We start from the raw sequence: 13,603 nt of genomic DNA, 5'->3' as shown, positions 1-13,603 counted from the left end.
AAGACAAAGCCAATGGCAGCTACAAACATTTTCAGTGCAGCAATATAAAAAAAAAAAAACCTCTCCTGTGTTCAGTTTTCCTGTCATAAAATAGGCATTACTGAAGGGGAAAAGAGGGATGCAGAAGGATGTAGAAAGGGTGAATGTAGTTTAGAAGTGACCTCATGACAACTAGGATGATCCACTGTGAGTGCTGTGCTTTCGTAAAGCTGTATATTGCCTTATTCTCTTTGTCCTGTAGGGCACTAGAAAATCAAATGAAGTAGAAGCTGATGTCTCATAAAACATGCTGTCTTGTTCTTTCTTGTTCTCAGAGTGGTTATGCTAGATATTGCACTATTTCAAGCTTCTTCATTATAGCATCCACACACTCTCCTGGCAGTGTATTTCACCATGAGCTGACCCAAGTGAATGTAGAATGGTTCTTTCCCCAAATTTTTCTGCATTGTAGATACAGTCTCTGATGAAAGCAGCAAGCAAGAAACAATATTAACTTCACTTCCTATTCTGTGTTTTGTTTTTCTTGTTGAAATTGACAGCATAGCTGTGCATACTGTTCGCACTTTTTTGGTTGCTTCCCTTAGAAACTGCAGTGATATTCATATCATTTCACTGAAAAGCCATGACACAGCAGATTTCCTGCACTACAAGTTAGGCTCATGTTCTACAAATAAGAGCCTAAGAAGAAATTGCTACCTCTTACATTCTTTTTTGCTCTCTGCAGTACTGTTAAAGACTGGTCTGTCCATGTCTCATAAAATTCACCCTTGTTCTGAAAGCCTACGGGATCCTTAAGAAACAATCATGCCCTGCAGCAGAGATTTAAAGACTTAAGAGATGCTTACACCTCATACTGGTCCTTTGCACAGGAGGCACATTTCATCCAGTATGAGGTTTTTTTACAGCAGAACCTAGCTTTAATGATTGATCTTTCAGATTGATTAAAAGCTCCTGCTCCACTTCAGCTCTTAATCATCCTCAGAACACATTTATGCCATCACTGCCTCATATACTAAAAAGCAGGTAAGATAATTGCTTAGGTAACCACAGTATTGTATGTCTGTTATAACTTCAGGGGACACTGTAGCATCACTGTCAGTGGTGTCCTTTTTCTGGTTCCAATCTGGAATCAAGTACCTGCTTGAGATATGGGACTTCAAAGTGGTTCAGGGGCTCATTTCTGCCCTGAGGGATGGGTTGGGTTTTTTTTTTTCTTTGTGAAAGAGTACTTGCTATGGCCACATCTGGATTTTAAATTCTTTTGAAGCTGAATATCATTGGGTACAGTATCACACAATATACTTTTTCCAGCTTAGCCAAGTCAAGTACTTTAACACCCCCCCCCCCCCAATTTCTCCCAATGCTACTCGTTGCATGTCTTCCTGTTTTCACAACTGCAATAGATCTTAAAAAGAGAAATCTTCTTCTTGTTAGATAGAATGACCAGCATATGGCTGTACTGGTATTGATGCTGAGACTTGGTACATTAGAGATAAGAATTGCTTCCAGGTATGATAACAATAAAATCTTTCTCTGATGGTAAGATAATGAGTTAATATTTACATAGGGAAAATCAGAGACTGAAACAGAATACTGAGTGAAATCTAATTTCCATGTGACTCTCATGATTACTTTTTTTTATTGGTCCCATATCTTAATATAAGCAAAGTGTTTTGTTCTTTTTCCATGTGGTAAGATTATTATGATTGTTATTTCAATCATCAGTCATTTACTGTTTATTGTACAGAAATAAGAAGTCATGAAAAATTAAGAATCCAAGCAAAAATGTTTTCAAAATACTTGGGACTTGGGCAAGCTTTTTGAAGTTCAGATAAGGTGTTCAGAAATGTCTTGTTCTATCCAGCTCACCTTCAGTGCCAAGAACTGAAAAAGCCCAGATTCTGTTGTCCTTTCTGCTTCATCTGTTTATATATCATGTAGAACATTTTTTCATAGGAAGTAGTCTCCAATCATCCCTGCAGTTATTAAACAGCCGCCAAATTTTGGCCTGAACTTTTCTGTGTCTGTATTACACTCATTTATCAAGCCATGACCCCTCCAGATGAAATTATCAAAAACTTAATTAAATATGTTATTACAAAACATAAAATTGATCTGAAAATCTTATAAGGTCCTTTCAAGACCCTAGTTCAGGCTTCTGTTATTTTCATCTTGTAATGACTGAAACCTCATCTGTTGCTACATATTTTACAATACTGTACAAAGAAGAATCCCAGCACCCCTCACTTCAGACATTATGTTATTTGTGCCCTAGGAAACATATGCCCTCAAATCCAAGTTCCGGAAGTCAAATGAAGGAGGAAATGAACTTATTTTGTCTGAAAAAGTATGTCAAATCCAATCAGACTTCCCACTGAAACCAAAAGATAGCTTTTGGTATGTCTCTACATGTTAAAAATATTTATTATCAGATTTTAACGTATTAATATCCATGTAATATGAGTATTGCAAACATTAAAAACCTGTCAATGTAAAGCTGGGATGAACCTTGAGAAATCACATAATCCAAAGCCCTGCCTGTCTTGTGTGATCTATATGTCTGTGGTATCAGCATAATACTTTCTAATCATTAATACGTTTATCCTCAAATATATCTATACAGGTAAGCAATACAGCAAGTCCTGTTCATGGGCAGGAGATGTAGGCAGCACATTGGAATGAGTTTCCTGTAGTCACAGATATTTGAGACAAAGGAGGGACCAAAAGACATTGGCCCACCAAACAGAGAATACAAATGCTGCACCAGCTGTATTCACTGCTGTAAAGCATCCTATATTTGCCGTGGCAGCCAAAGCTCAAAGTAAAAATAGGAATAAATCACATTTATACGAACATAACACATTCCTCAATATCTTTCCATGTCTTTGTCTCATTTGTGCAATTCATTTTGGTCCCTCATTGTCCCTATTCTACTGTTATCTTTAAGAAAAAAAAGTACTAAAAATTACAGCAAAGTAAATTAACAATTCATCCTTTCTTGTTCTCTGCCAGATATATGGGCTCCTCTGTTCCAAGTCTTTCAGCTCAGGCATGATGAAGAGAGAGGGAAAATTTTTTTCCTAAGATTTTTTAATTACTGGAAATAAAAATATGCTGCTGGAACCATTACTTTCAGGTATTTTGGGACAGAATGGCATCCAGGAACCAGTATAATAGCTGGGGAATGTCATAGTCATAGACATCAGAGATCATAGGATATCATATGCATCAGAGAAATTAAAGTTGCCTTGTTTGAAGATGGTGGGAAGGAAAGGTGCATTGGACAGGCAAAGAGAGCTGGTAGAAAGAACTAAAGGTAGCAAAGAGACAGAATAAGAGGAAGGTGTACTGGTTTTGGCTGGGATAGAGTTAATTTTCTTTATAGTAGCTAGTATGGGGCTACATTTTGGATTTGTGATGAAAACAGTGTTGATAACACAGGGAAGTTTTTGTTACTGCTGAGCAGTGCTTACACAGAGTCAAGGCATTTTCTGCTTCTCACACTGTTCCACCAGCGAGTAGGCTGGGGGTGCACAAGACTCTTGGAGAGGACACAGCTGGGACAGATGACCCCAACTGACCAAAGGGATATTCCAGACCATATGATGTCATGCTCAGCAGTAAAACTGGGGGGTGAAGGTTGGCAGGGGCTGCTGTTGCTCAGGGACTGGCGGGACATGGCTTGGTTGGTGGTGAGCAATTGTTTTCTTTTGCATTACTTGTTTTTCTTGGGTTTGCTTTTTTTTTTTCTTTCTCCTTGTTGGCTTCCTCCCTCCCCCCCCCCCCCCCCTTTTTTTTAATTATTAAGCTTTCTTTATCTCAACCCACAAGTTTTTGCACTTTTACCTTTCCAGTTCTCTACCCCGTCCCACTGAGTGGTGGGGTGAGTGAGAGGCTGTGCAGTGCTTAGTTGCTTACGAGGGTTAAACCATGACAAAGGGGATTGGACAAAAGCTTGAACACTGATGAACAGCACTGTGGTTAGGAGATCATACTCTCTCCTCAACCCTTACTATTTCCCTACTGTCAAAATGCTCATGATACCTAGTGGCAAAACACATCTTATTGCTGTTACCAATGACTTTGTTAGCTTTTGTGTTAATGGCTTAAGCATCAAGAATGCTCTGAAAATGATCTGAAGGTTTCTTCTGTTCAGAATTGATGTGAAAGTCAGTATAATGCTGGAAATAACTTTGTGATCTAATAATTTTTTATATTTTTTAAACCAAAGATATTGGTGCACTTCCTGTGATGTAGGACTTGCTCCAGTGATGCATCATGGCTACATAATGAAAGAAAAGCATCTTGAAAGCTCCCTTCTTCATCTACTCAGAATCTCAAGTTGGCTATCAGCAAGATAGACCCAGTTAAGCAGCTGATGTTGTTGTGGGGAACAGTTCTTACCCCTGCCTCAGCTGGGAGCACCCAATATGATCTCATAAATCAAAGTAATCAGTGGTGGTCATCAGCTGGGCACTGTGTATAAGTACACCTACTTAAGAGTTACATCTGAAGACTAAGGTCTATGCATTCCCAACAGCAGTGCATATCAGCTGGAGCTGTTAAACATAGGGAATGCTGCATAATACCTTAAAAAATTAGGTCGTAGATACCTCAAACGTGGCATCTGAAATTAGTGAATACTTCTAACCTTACTCTGTGCAAGTCTCATTTCCCTGTATGTGAAGCAGGGACAATATATACCATGCCTCAGGGAAGTTCTGAAGATACACTAAATAGTATTTGTAAAGTAATTGCGTGTTTTAGAGTTATGAGCACATAGAAATGCCTAAGAGAACATAAATAATAGGCACAGTGGGAAATAAAACCACCACTGAAATAGCTGCTAAGTAAATAAGAACTGCCTGTTCTTTGCACTGGATGGAAAAAGTGCTGTGCAGTCATGAAATTAAAAATTATATTATAATACATATATTAAAGGACACTGAACTAAGGTGTTTTCTCCCAACTTTTAAATTTTTTACTTTTCAACTTTATACTGATCTTTTAACATCATCTTGCTGTTTGTACCACAATAAAGTGACCTTTAGTTTCATTTGTACTATGAAGTGCATGATTATGTCATGCAGCAAAAGAATTTTACAGTCGTTCATACGGGATCATGGGATTAGTCACAGGAAGCAAAGCCCTAAGTGAATTATACAGATCATATCAAATAAATGGAAGTAAAACCTTTCCACTGCACCACTCTTCACTCCCTGTACAGCACACTGCATAGACTGTTTTGAAACTCTTGAACAAATGTGGTAGTTTCTAAGGAACTATTTTTTGGTCCCCTTCTTGGAAAACCAGGATTAGTTTTTCCTGTTTTGTCTAGTAAGATATTAAGCCTTAGGTGCTGCGGTTTCAACTGGAAGAATAATATGGGTGACTGGCCATCTAGTCTGTGGCCAGTCACCCATAGTCTCTAGCCACGGATCTAGTCTGTGGCCTGGATGAGAGCATCCAAAGCTTCACTTTAATTATAATGGCATTCCTGGGATGCACACACCCAAATGTGTTGCTAGGAATTTTATCAAAATGCCATGTGTCTTATCCTGCAGTTAGTCAAAACATTCTCTGGTTGTTTCTCTACTTTACTACATACTTAGTACAGGTAAGTATACATACAAAGTATAATATATCTTATACAAGGACTTAGGAACAAGAATTCAAAGATATACTGATTACCACTTCCAACAACCAGCTCCTCAAGCACAGATTTTTAGGAAAGGCTGCCATGATGTGTCCATGCTAGCCATTCTAGCCACAGTAGTTTTGCCCCATCTGCAGCCCAGCTGCTCCCTCAGCCTCTCCAGCCCCTGCAGGTGATCAGTAGGTCTCCCAGCACTCCCCATGGTTTGCCCTACAGCCAAACACAACTAAATTCATTCTAGTTAATGTATGCCCCCAGGTGCCCTAAGATTACTCAGATTCAAACAAGTCATTGTTTGAAAGCAATAGGTGGTGTTTAGGCTACAAAATTAAACCAGTTTGAAAATAGTTGACAGCACCTGGGTTAGCTGAGGCAGAACTAAGCAGAGTTCAGCTTCATGGGCAAACAAGAATCGCTTTCCTTTCATGACTAGTCAGAACCAGAGGTTAAGACAGTAGCTTGATGCAACATGAGGAGAATTGTCATTTTGTCACCTGCAACTCATGAATGATGCAAGGCTCAGATTGGTGCCATGCTTTGCCCCTTCTCACTGTCTCTCTGTATTCTCAGGTTTACAGTTATCATCATCAGGGTATTAAAGCTCTTCAGGCATCATCTACATCTGTCTGCACCTGGCAAATCCTGCATTCTCCTCCTCATATAAATCCTACTGCTGAAAAGTTGGTTTATACATTCCATGCACTCAGGGTTAACCTTACAGTCTTAAAAAACTCTTGGCTCATAAGCTATATAAAGGGGAAATTAAAAATGAGAGGGAGGGGAACAGACAACAATTAAACACACTAAAATTAATTAGGTTTTTTGAAATGTGCTGGTGACCTGAAGAGAAACATGCCTGTTTCTAAACCCTTTCAGTACTTTCATATGAGATATATTTTTCAATCTCTCTGCTTTCTATCTTGTGGTCATTTGGTCTTAAGTGAAGCCCCAGAGATACACCAGTTTATTCCAGATAAGCATCCATAAGATTACTTGCTTATCTGAACCTTGTCCAGAGCTCTTTGTTTGAGAAATCAAACCATAAATCAACTTCCTTGTGGTATTCCTAGGAATTATTTATAGTTGGCTAGGATGGAGACACTGTAAGACAGTCTTTCTTGTGGTATTTTGGGACTTCAGATTATAGCAAGATTACTGCAGGCTCCCAAAACAGATATGGACACACACACAAAATAAACAAAAAGGACCCACCACAAATCTCAAAGTGCTGTGCTACTTGTGAAATGATCACTGCAGAAAGAGGGAGCTAAATTCAGTTCTCCTGGTGTAAATCACGAGTAATGCTCTTACCTTCAGTGGAGCTATTCTGAATCATCAATAATGATGATTTAGTCTTCAACCAAAAACATAGGTTGTGTCATCTTCTCTGCTGATGTCATTGTCTGAAGGAAGCTTCATGACAATAGTAGAACTAAGTTTATTTTCTTTTACAGAAAAAAAAGCTGGATCCAGAAGTTCCCATCTCCTGTGTCTCAAAACAGTCTCCTAATCATCTACATAGACTTTGAGGTCAATCGAAGTCAAAGATTATGCTAAAATGCAGTAGTTTTGACCAAGGTAATTGCATGCTATCCTAGATTGAAACATTACCACTCCAAACACCCCATGCATGAGAAGAACGTTTCCCCACAGAGCATTTGACTGGAAGACTGTTTTCCTTTAGTGGTGAAAGTTGATTTGTAGTGGCTTGTACTCTGCATGTTTTGAGTGTCCACAAAATTCTCTAGCTGATTATGATGTATTTATTTGTGTGGGGTATCTAAGATTATTTGCTTTCTGCTGTGGAAGGTGATGAGCCAGTGGCTGTGCAGAGTCTCCAAAGCCTACTTTTTGTTTCTAGCTCTGTTTTTTTTTTTTTTTTTTTTTTTTTTTTCAGAAAACAGTGTGATGCACTCTAGAAATAGTGTTTGCAGGGAAAGCAGTAGCAAGCATAAAGAATCAAAAGGGTCCTTTGTGTGATTCACTCACCAGACTTCAAACTTAAGATCATAAGCTTACGGGGCTGGTACTGAGAGAATTGTTCAAAAATGACCCAATGCTTCTTGTAAAAAGCAAAAGCGACAGGGAAGTCAGCTCAGATGGGAATAGTGGGAAGTCAGTTAATCCTGTCAACATCCTTGTCACGTCCTGGCTGTAGACAGCTGGGTCTGCTTCAGGAAAAGTATGCTAGGACTAAACCATGGTCAAGAAGGACTGGAGAAGGGGCACGGACCATGCTCCACACTCCAGTCAACAGCTGTACTGATTACATGATGCATGAGCTAGAGTAACAAGAAAAAGAAGGCAGAAAAAAGAAACAATGTTAATCTTATGAAAGAGCGAGAAGGAGAGGAGAGGTGGGGAGGTACTGGAGGGTGGAAAGGCAATGCAGGAGAAATATAAAGGCTTTGGATTTGGCTTCCTCTGATTGCTCAACCACTCCTCAGGCAAGAGAAGAGCTGGCTCAGATGCCAGCAAGGGTCTGTGGCAGGGAAGTGGGTTTGTGGCTAAGAAGTCCCAAGCTGTCCATGTGAGACTGCTTGACCAGTTGGGTGTCCCTAATGGGCATGGTCAGGAAGAACCAAGGGTATGGGAATGTTCTTCAGAGAAAGCAGGAGATGGATATCTGTGTGAACTTCATGGGGAGAGGAAGAGATGAAGAAAGAAAAGGAAATGGGGCACACCTGCTGCACTCTGCTAACCGAATTTATGGAGCTTGCATAATACAGCCAGATTAAGCTCTCCTTTGAAAGCAAGAAAGTTAGAGTAAATGCCTCACCCTCAGATGTGCTGAAAAATTCCAACTACAAAGTTCAGGCAAACTCATATGAAGTTCCTGAGCTGACAGGCAGCCTGAATCACAGAAGGCTTAGAAGTCATTAGATCCCCAGTAAACTCCCTAGAGTGCCACAGAAATAGCTCTTTAATATCAGCGTTAATTTCCCCTGTGAAGAAAAAAACAAAGGGTGAGTTTCAACAGGCTGAATGGTGATGTCTGCAATTTGGACACCTCCATCACAACTAGCAATTCTGTATTCCCGTTACAGTTAACAAAGTCCTGGTCAGTTAAATTCAGTCCTGATTCATCTAAACCTCAGTCAGACATCTTGAAGGTCCCTGATGAATCACACCCTTGAAAAATCCATTTCTTTCCATTAGGTGTGAAGGGAATTGAGGGTGACTAACTCAGAGAAGAGCTACACCCAAAAAGTCAAGTAAAAAGGAAAGGAAAAAAGAGAGGAGGATAAGGAAAATGAAAGCTGGAAACGCAGGAGTCCCCCATGTGGCAATGATGTACCTAATGAAGACCAGAACCCCCAATTTTATTACCATAAGAAGGCCAGTTCTGTTGTGGATGGAGAGGGGCAGGGAGTTCCCACATTAATTCAGTTCCCACAACTAAAAGTGGAATTTGGCCTGTTGCATCAAAGTTTGTCAGCATGAGACTTCAAAATCCTTTTGAGTTTTAAGGTTTAACACTCTATTCAATTCTGATTTTGCCAGTTGCTGTGCTGTTTTATCTTCACAAATCCATATGCTCTGCTGTTTCACAAAGGATAGACTTTTCCAAGCATAAATATCTTCAGCTGTTAAATCCCAAGGAATCCAAGTTCAACTACAAGGCAGACAGGCTACAAAAAAAAAGGAAGAATGATTTTTTTTCACAAATGTCTTACCTTCAAAAATACCTAAGCTTTTCCAGAAGTAGTAAGCTGGGAAGGAAATAGAACATCTGAGGTTTTCCTGTGATGTTATGACACCCTGGGAAAAATATTTACAGGGATGGGAATTTGAAACCAAGTGACTTGTATGGTAATATCCAGAATACTCCACTGCCTCCCAGTGTGGTGCTATTACATTAAGCATAACCTTTTTTAAATGGCAGTGTATATTTATGGTGTTTCACTGAGCATACCTATTCAGAAAACAGTGGATATAAAAATGTTCTATGTTAGTCTTATAAAAAATTGAAAAGTAATATTCCTCAGACTGAGAAGCCAGCCTCAGTCCCTGAGTGCTCCCCTTAGAGAAGGTCCTTCCTTAACCATTTGGAAAGGGGGTTAGCTGTCCTTCACATAAAAGATCCCTGAGAGCCAATCAGGAAGTTGATGTTAGCTTTAGCAAGGAGACAGTGCATTTGGAGGACCAAAAGCTTCCTCCCTCTGTTAATAATCTCAAGATTACCTACAGGAGGCAATGCACTGTTGCACCTCTCCCATCATCCACCTGGGTGGCGAATGTACTTTCCTTTCAAAGCAAGACTTTGTCGCTAAGGAAAGGGAGTGCCCAGCCTTCAATGATGTGAAGGCTGCAAAAGAGGTTATTCACATGTTAATGAACAAAGTCAACTTTGGGGAGATCTCTGCTGCGTAGTTGTCTATTTTACCGTGGCTTTCAGTCCTTATTCAGGCACAGCATTTAATGAAGGCAGTGCACCTTTTGCTGAACCAAGCTGAACTTACTCTGTGAAATGCAGTAAAACTCTCAAAGTCATTAATAATAATTAATGACTCCCATGAATTAATCTTTACAGGTGTTATCATGCAAAAATAACCCCCAAACAACACTCCCCCATTTCCTGGAAGAAAATTTCACCACCTCAACTATCTTTGTTTCTCTTACTGATTTTATGGTACATAACAGATATAGAAAAGAAGCTAAAACATGGCCAGGAGTGGTCAGCAAGCAAAGAAACTCTAACTTCAAGACAAGAGGTGTCCCCAGGAAATCTGGGTAGTCTTTTGTGTTTCCCCTCCTCGTGCAGATACAAGTCCTAAGTTCCCATTTTTGTCAGTGGTTTTGTTATCTTGACCATGCAACCCCTTCAAACATTAAATACAATTGAGCTACAGGTTTTCCATGAATCATAATTAATCAGAAAGAGAAGGTGGCAATATACAATTCCTGTTCCCTTCCCTCAGTTGGCAAACACTGAATTTATTCAGATACACTTATTGTGTACAGGAGACCAAGTGATACTCATTTGCCTTATTAATTCTGTCTCCTGCAAGCTAAGATTTAGCATAGATTACTAATTCTATATTATTTTGGACTATCTCAATTTTATAGCCATCTTTATGTTTTAGAATGTGTTGTTCGTGAACCAGAATACAAATATAACAGAAAAAAAAATGTACTGTCTGTATTTATTTTATTAAGATGAGCTGAGTTTGCTTTTTAAAAATGGATTCTATAAATTTTTATTTTTATGTAAAAACTGGAATTTCTTCCTCAATTTTCCAACTGGGTCTCTAAGGATGGTTAATGTTGCTATCAGTCCTTTCACCTGAGGATCTGCAAAGACTCACCCATTATTGCCTTATAAACCAGAAAGCGTGCAGAGACACATGAGGAGAAACTTTGCAGGACACAGCAACATGTCCATCCTGTAGATGAGGCAGAATTCCTTAGAAAGAGTCAGAGCAACCTGAGTTTTGTTCAGGAACTGGGAAGTCCTGCTAATATATATAATAAACTAATATAGCCCGTATTAGAGTGCAAAGGACTGTCGTATCCATGCAAAAGTGCAGGAGGGACCATTAATGGATTTATTTGAAATGTTCTTTTTTGAAAGCTCTGGAAGCCATTCGGTGTCACTGAAGTGCTTATTCAGTCATTAGGGGACGACTTTCCTTCTGCAAGTCTCCTCTGCAGAAATACCAGAACCAAAAAGAAACAGACAATTTGAAATTGCATGTATCTCCTCATTTTGAAGTGTCTGTTCAGGCAGCTCGCAAGACTGAAATACAGAAAGTGTGTGTGGGCCAGGAGTGGGCTATCCATTTTTCCTTCCCTCGGGGGGGAGTGGCAACCGCTGTCTCTTGGCATTCGCTCAGCCCTCCTGCTTTGGCATAATCAGGAGCTGGAAATGTACCGTGACTAAGTCTCTTTTACACCAAATCCAAACATTCTTGTCAACGCCAGGATTCAATTTGCATTTTCAATGCCAAAGGTCGGCAGACTAACTCTATCCTCTGTATATTAAGTCAATCCCATGGATGAAGGGAAAGACCTATTCAGCTTAATTTAGATTACCAAGGGACAATTCTGAGACTTGCTACCTAAATTATAGTGAAAAAATTACAGAATATGGGGAAAACTGGCCTTTTTGTTCGTTTTTTTAAGAAAGATCTGTTGTGTCAGCAACAATCTGAAAAAGTGATTTTTTACCTTCAGACATGACTGAGCCTATTCTCAGCTGTTTCTAAACAGAAACCCTACAGTACCCCCCCCACACACACCTCCACCACCACTCAAGAGCGAGTGGTACAACCATTGCAGGATGGAGGGATTCAAAGGCAGTGTGGCCAGAGGAGAAGACAGGGAATCAGATTGCTAGCATAGTCACGGAGGTATTTCCTCAGAAATTTTAAGGCAAACTACAAACATTTATAAAACTTTAATAAACCAGGTTGTCAGAGAGCTGGGAGAATTTCTTGATTGTATTACCTGCCAACCTCAACTCTATCCTGTATCGTGCTTGGCAGACATTTCACCTCTCCCACCATCATTTGCTTGTCCCTCTGATGCACTGTATGCTTTCTTGGCTCTCTCCTCATCTTTGCTATCTTTGCTCCTGAGTTCACCCTGCGCAGCATCTCTGGAGGGAGCATCGTGACTTTGACAACATCCTGTGCACTTGTAGCTCTTTTTTTTCTAGACAAGCTTCCTTCTTTCTTATTCACTTCCATACTCTTTGCTGGGCTGACTGAGCCTTCTCCCTTCTGTTCATCCATTTCCCCCTGTCCAGTATTTTGACAGTTTGTTTAAAGGCCAGGCAGACATTTTCTAGAAAAACTCTCTGTCCTTTATTCCTTTTTCCCTGCTTTCTGTTAATCATGTGAGGTCCAAAGTATCTCAGGCTCCTATCAGCTGTCTTCCTCCGTGTCTGCCAATTTCCTTTATTCCCTCATTTTTCCTTTGTCTTACAAGTTCTTTCCTTTCACATTTGTGCATGCTTCACGATCCCCCTTGACACCTAAGGAAAAACTCCTCATGTCCACTTCCTTCTCCCCGAACAGGCAAGCTAAATCCTTAAATAACCTCTAACTTTTTGAAAATATTTCTTTTTTGGTGCGGGCTCCATGATTTCTCTGTCCTCTTTACCTCTGACAAATGGTCTGATTTCACTAAGCTTTCCTCAACTTTGTATTTCTCAAGGAATATCTTTCCATCTTTTCTTATTTGCTGGCCTTACATTCAGCACTAAATTTAAAGAAGTCTTTCCTTTCCTGTGCTCTGTAATGTAGATTTCAAGTGAATTTCCTTCATCTGGTGGCTGCTGCTGTCATGTGGTATTATTCTATTTAATGCAGAGCAAGGCTGTAGGGTTGCGAAGGGTGCAAAGTTAGAAATAAGTGAGCACGAAGGGACACCCACTGGTAGCATTATGTGGGTGTGCACACTTTTGAATCACTGCATTATGATTCAGCATGCCTGCACAGATTAAGTGGGCAGGTTAAAAGAGGCAGCGGGGTCTTCCCAGTGAGACAGTGTTGCTGTACCACTCAGGTGTACTTAGAGCCCTGCAAAGTCCCCAGTCAGGCGTTTGCTCCTTGTGTTAGAGATCCACCCATCTTCTGAGGGTGTACCTCACCAGCCAGCTGAATGGCAACGGGAGGTCCCAGGCTAGACTGGCATTGTCTGTTTGATGAGGGATTAAGAGTGGGTTGTTAGAGAGTGCTGGAGGTGCCAGGCAGGAACCGTACCCCACTGAGAGGCAATACTTTCCACTCCCCTCCACTGCTGGAACAACTGACCAACTTCCCCTCCACTCCATCAAGCATGGTAACACAGATCACAGGGTTCAACAGTTCATTGACTTCCATCTCACATTTTTCTCCTCCACCTTCCCAAGGCGGATTAGGCGATGAACTTCCTTTTTGAACAGTCTTTTTTTTCTAGAGGAGTGGAGATGAACAGCAAGGAGAATTGGGTATGAAATTA

This window comes from Mycteria americana, chromosome 3, assembly GCF_035582795.1.
Source record: "Mycteria americana isolate JAX WOST 10 ecotype Jacksonville Zoo and Gardens chromosome 3, USCA_MyAme_1.0, whole genome shotgun sequence".
In the NCBI taxonomy this organism is placed as follows: domain Eukaryota; kingdom Metazoa; phylum Chordata; class Aves; order Ciconiiformes; family Ciconiidae; genus Mycteria; species Mycteria americana.
Note: the sequence above shows the minus strand (reverse complement) of the source record.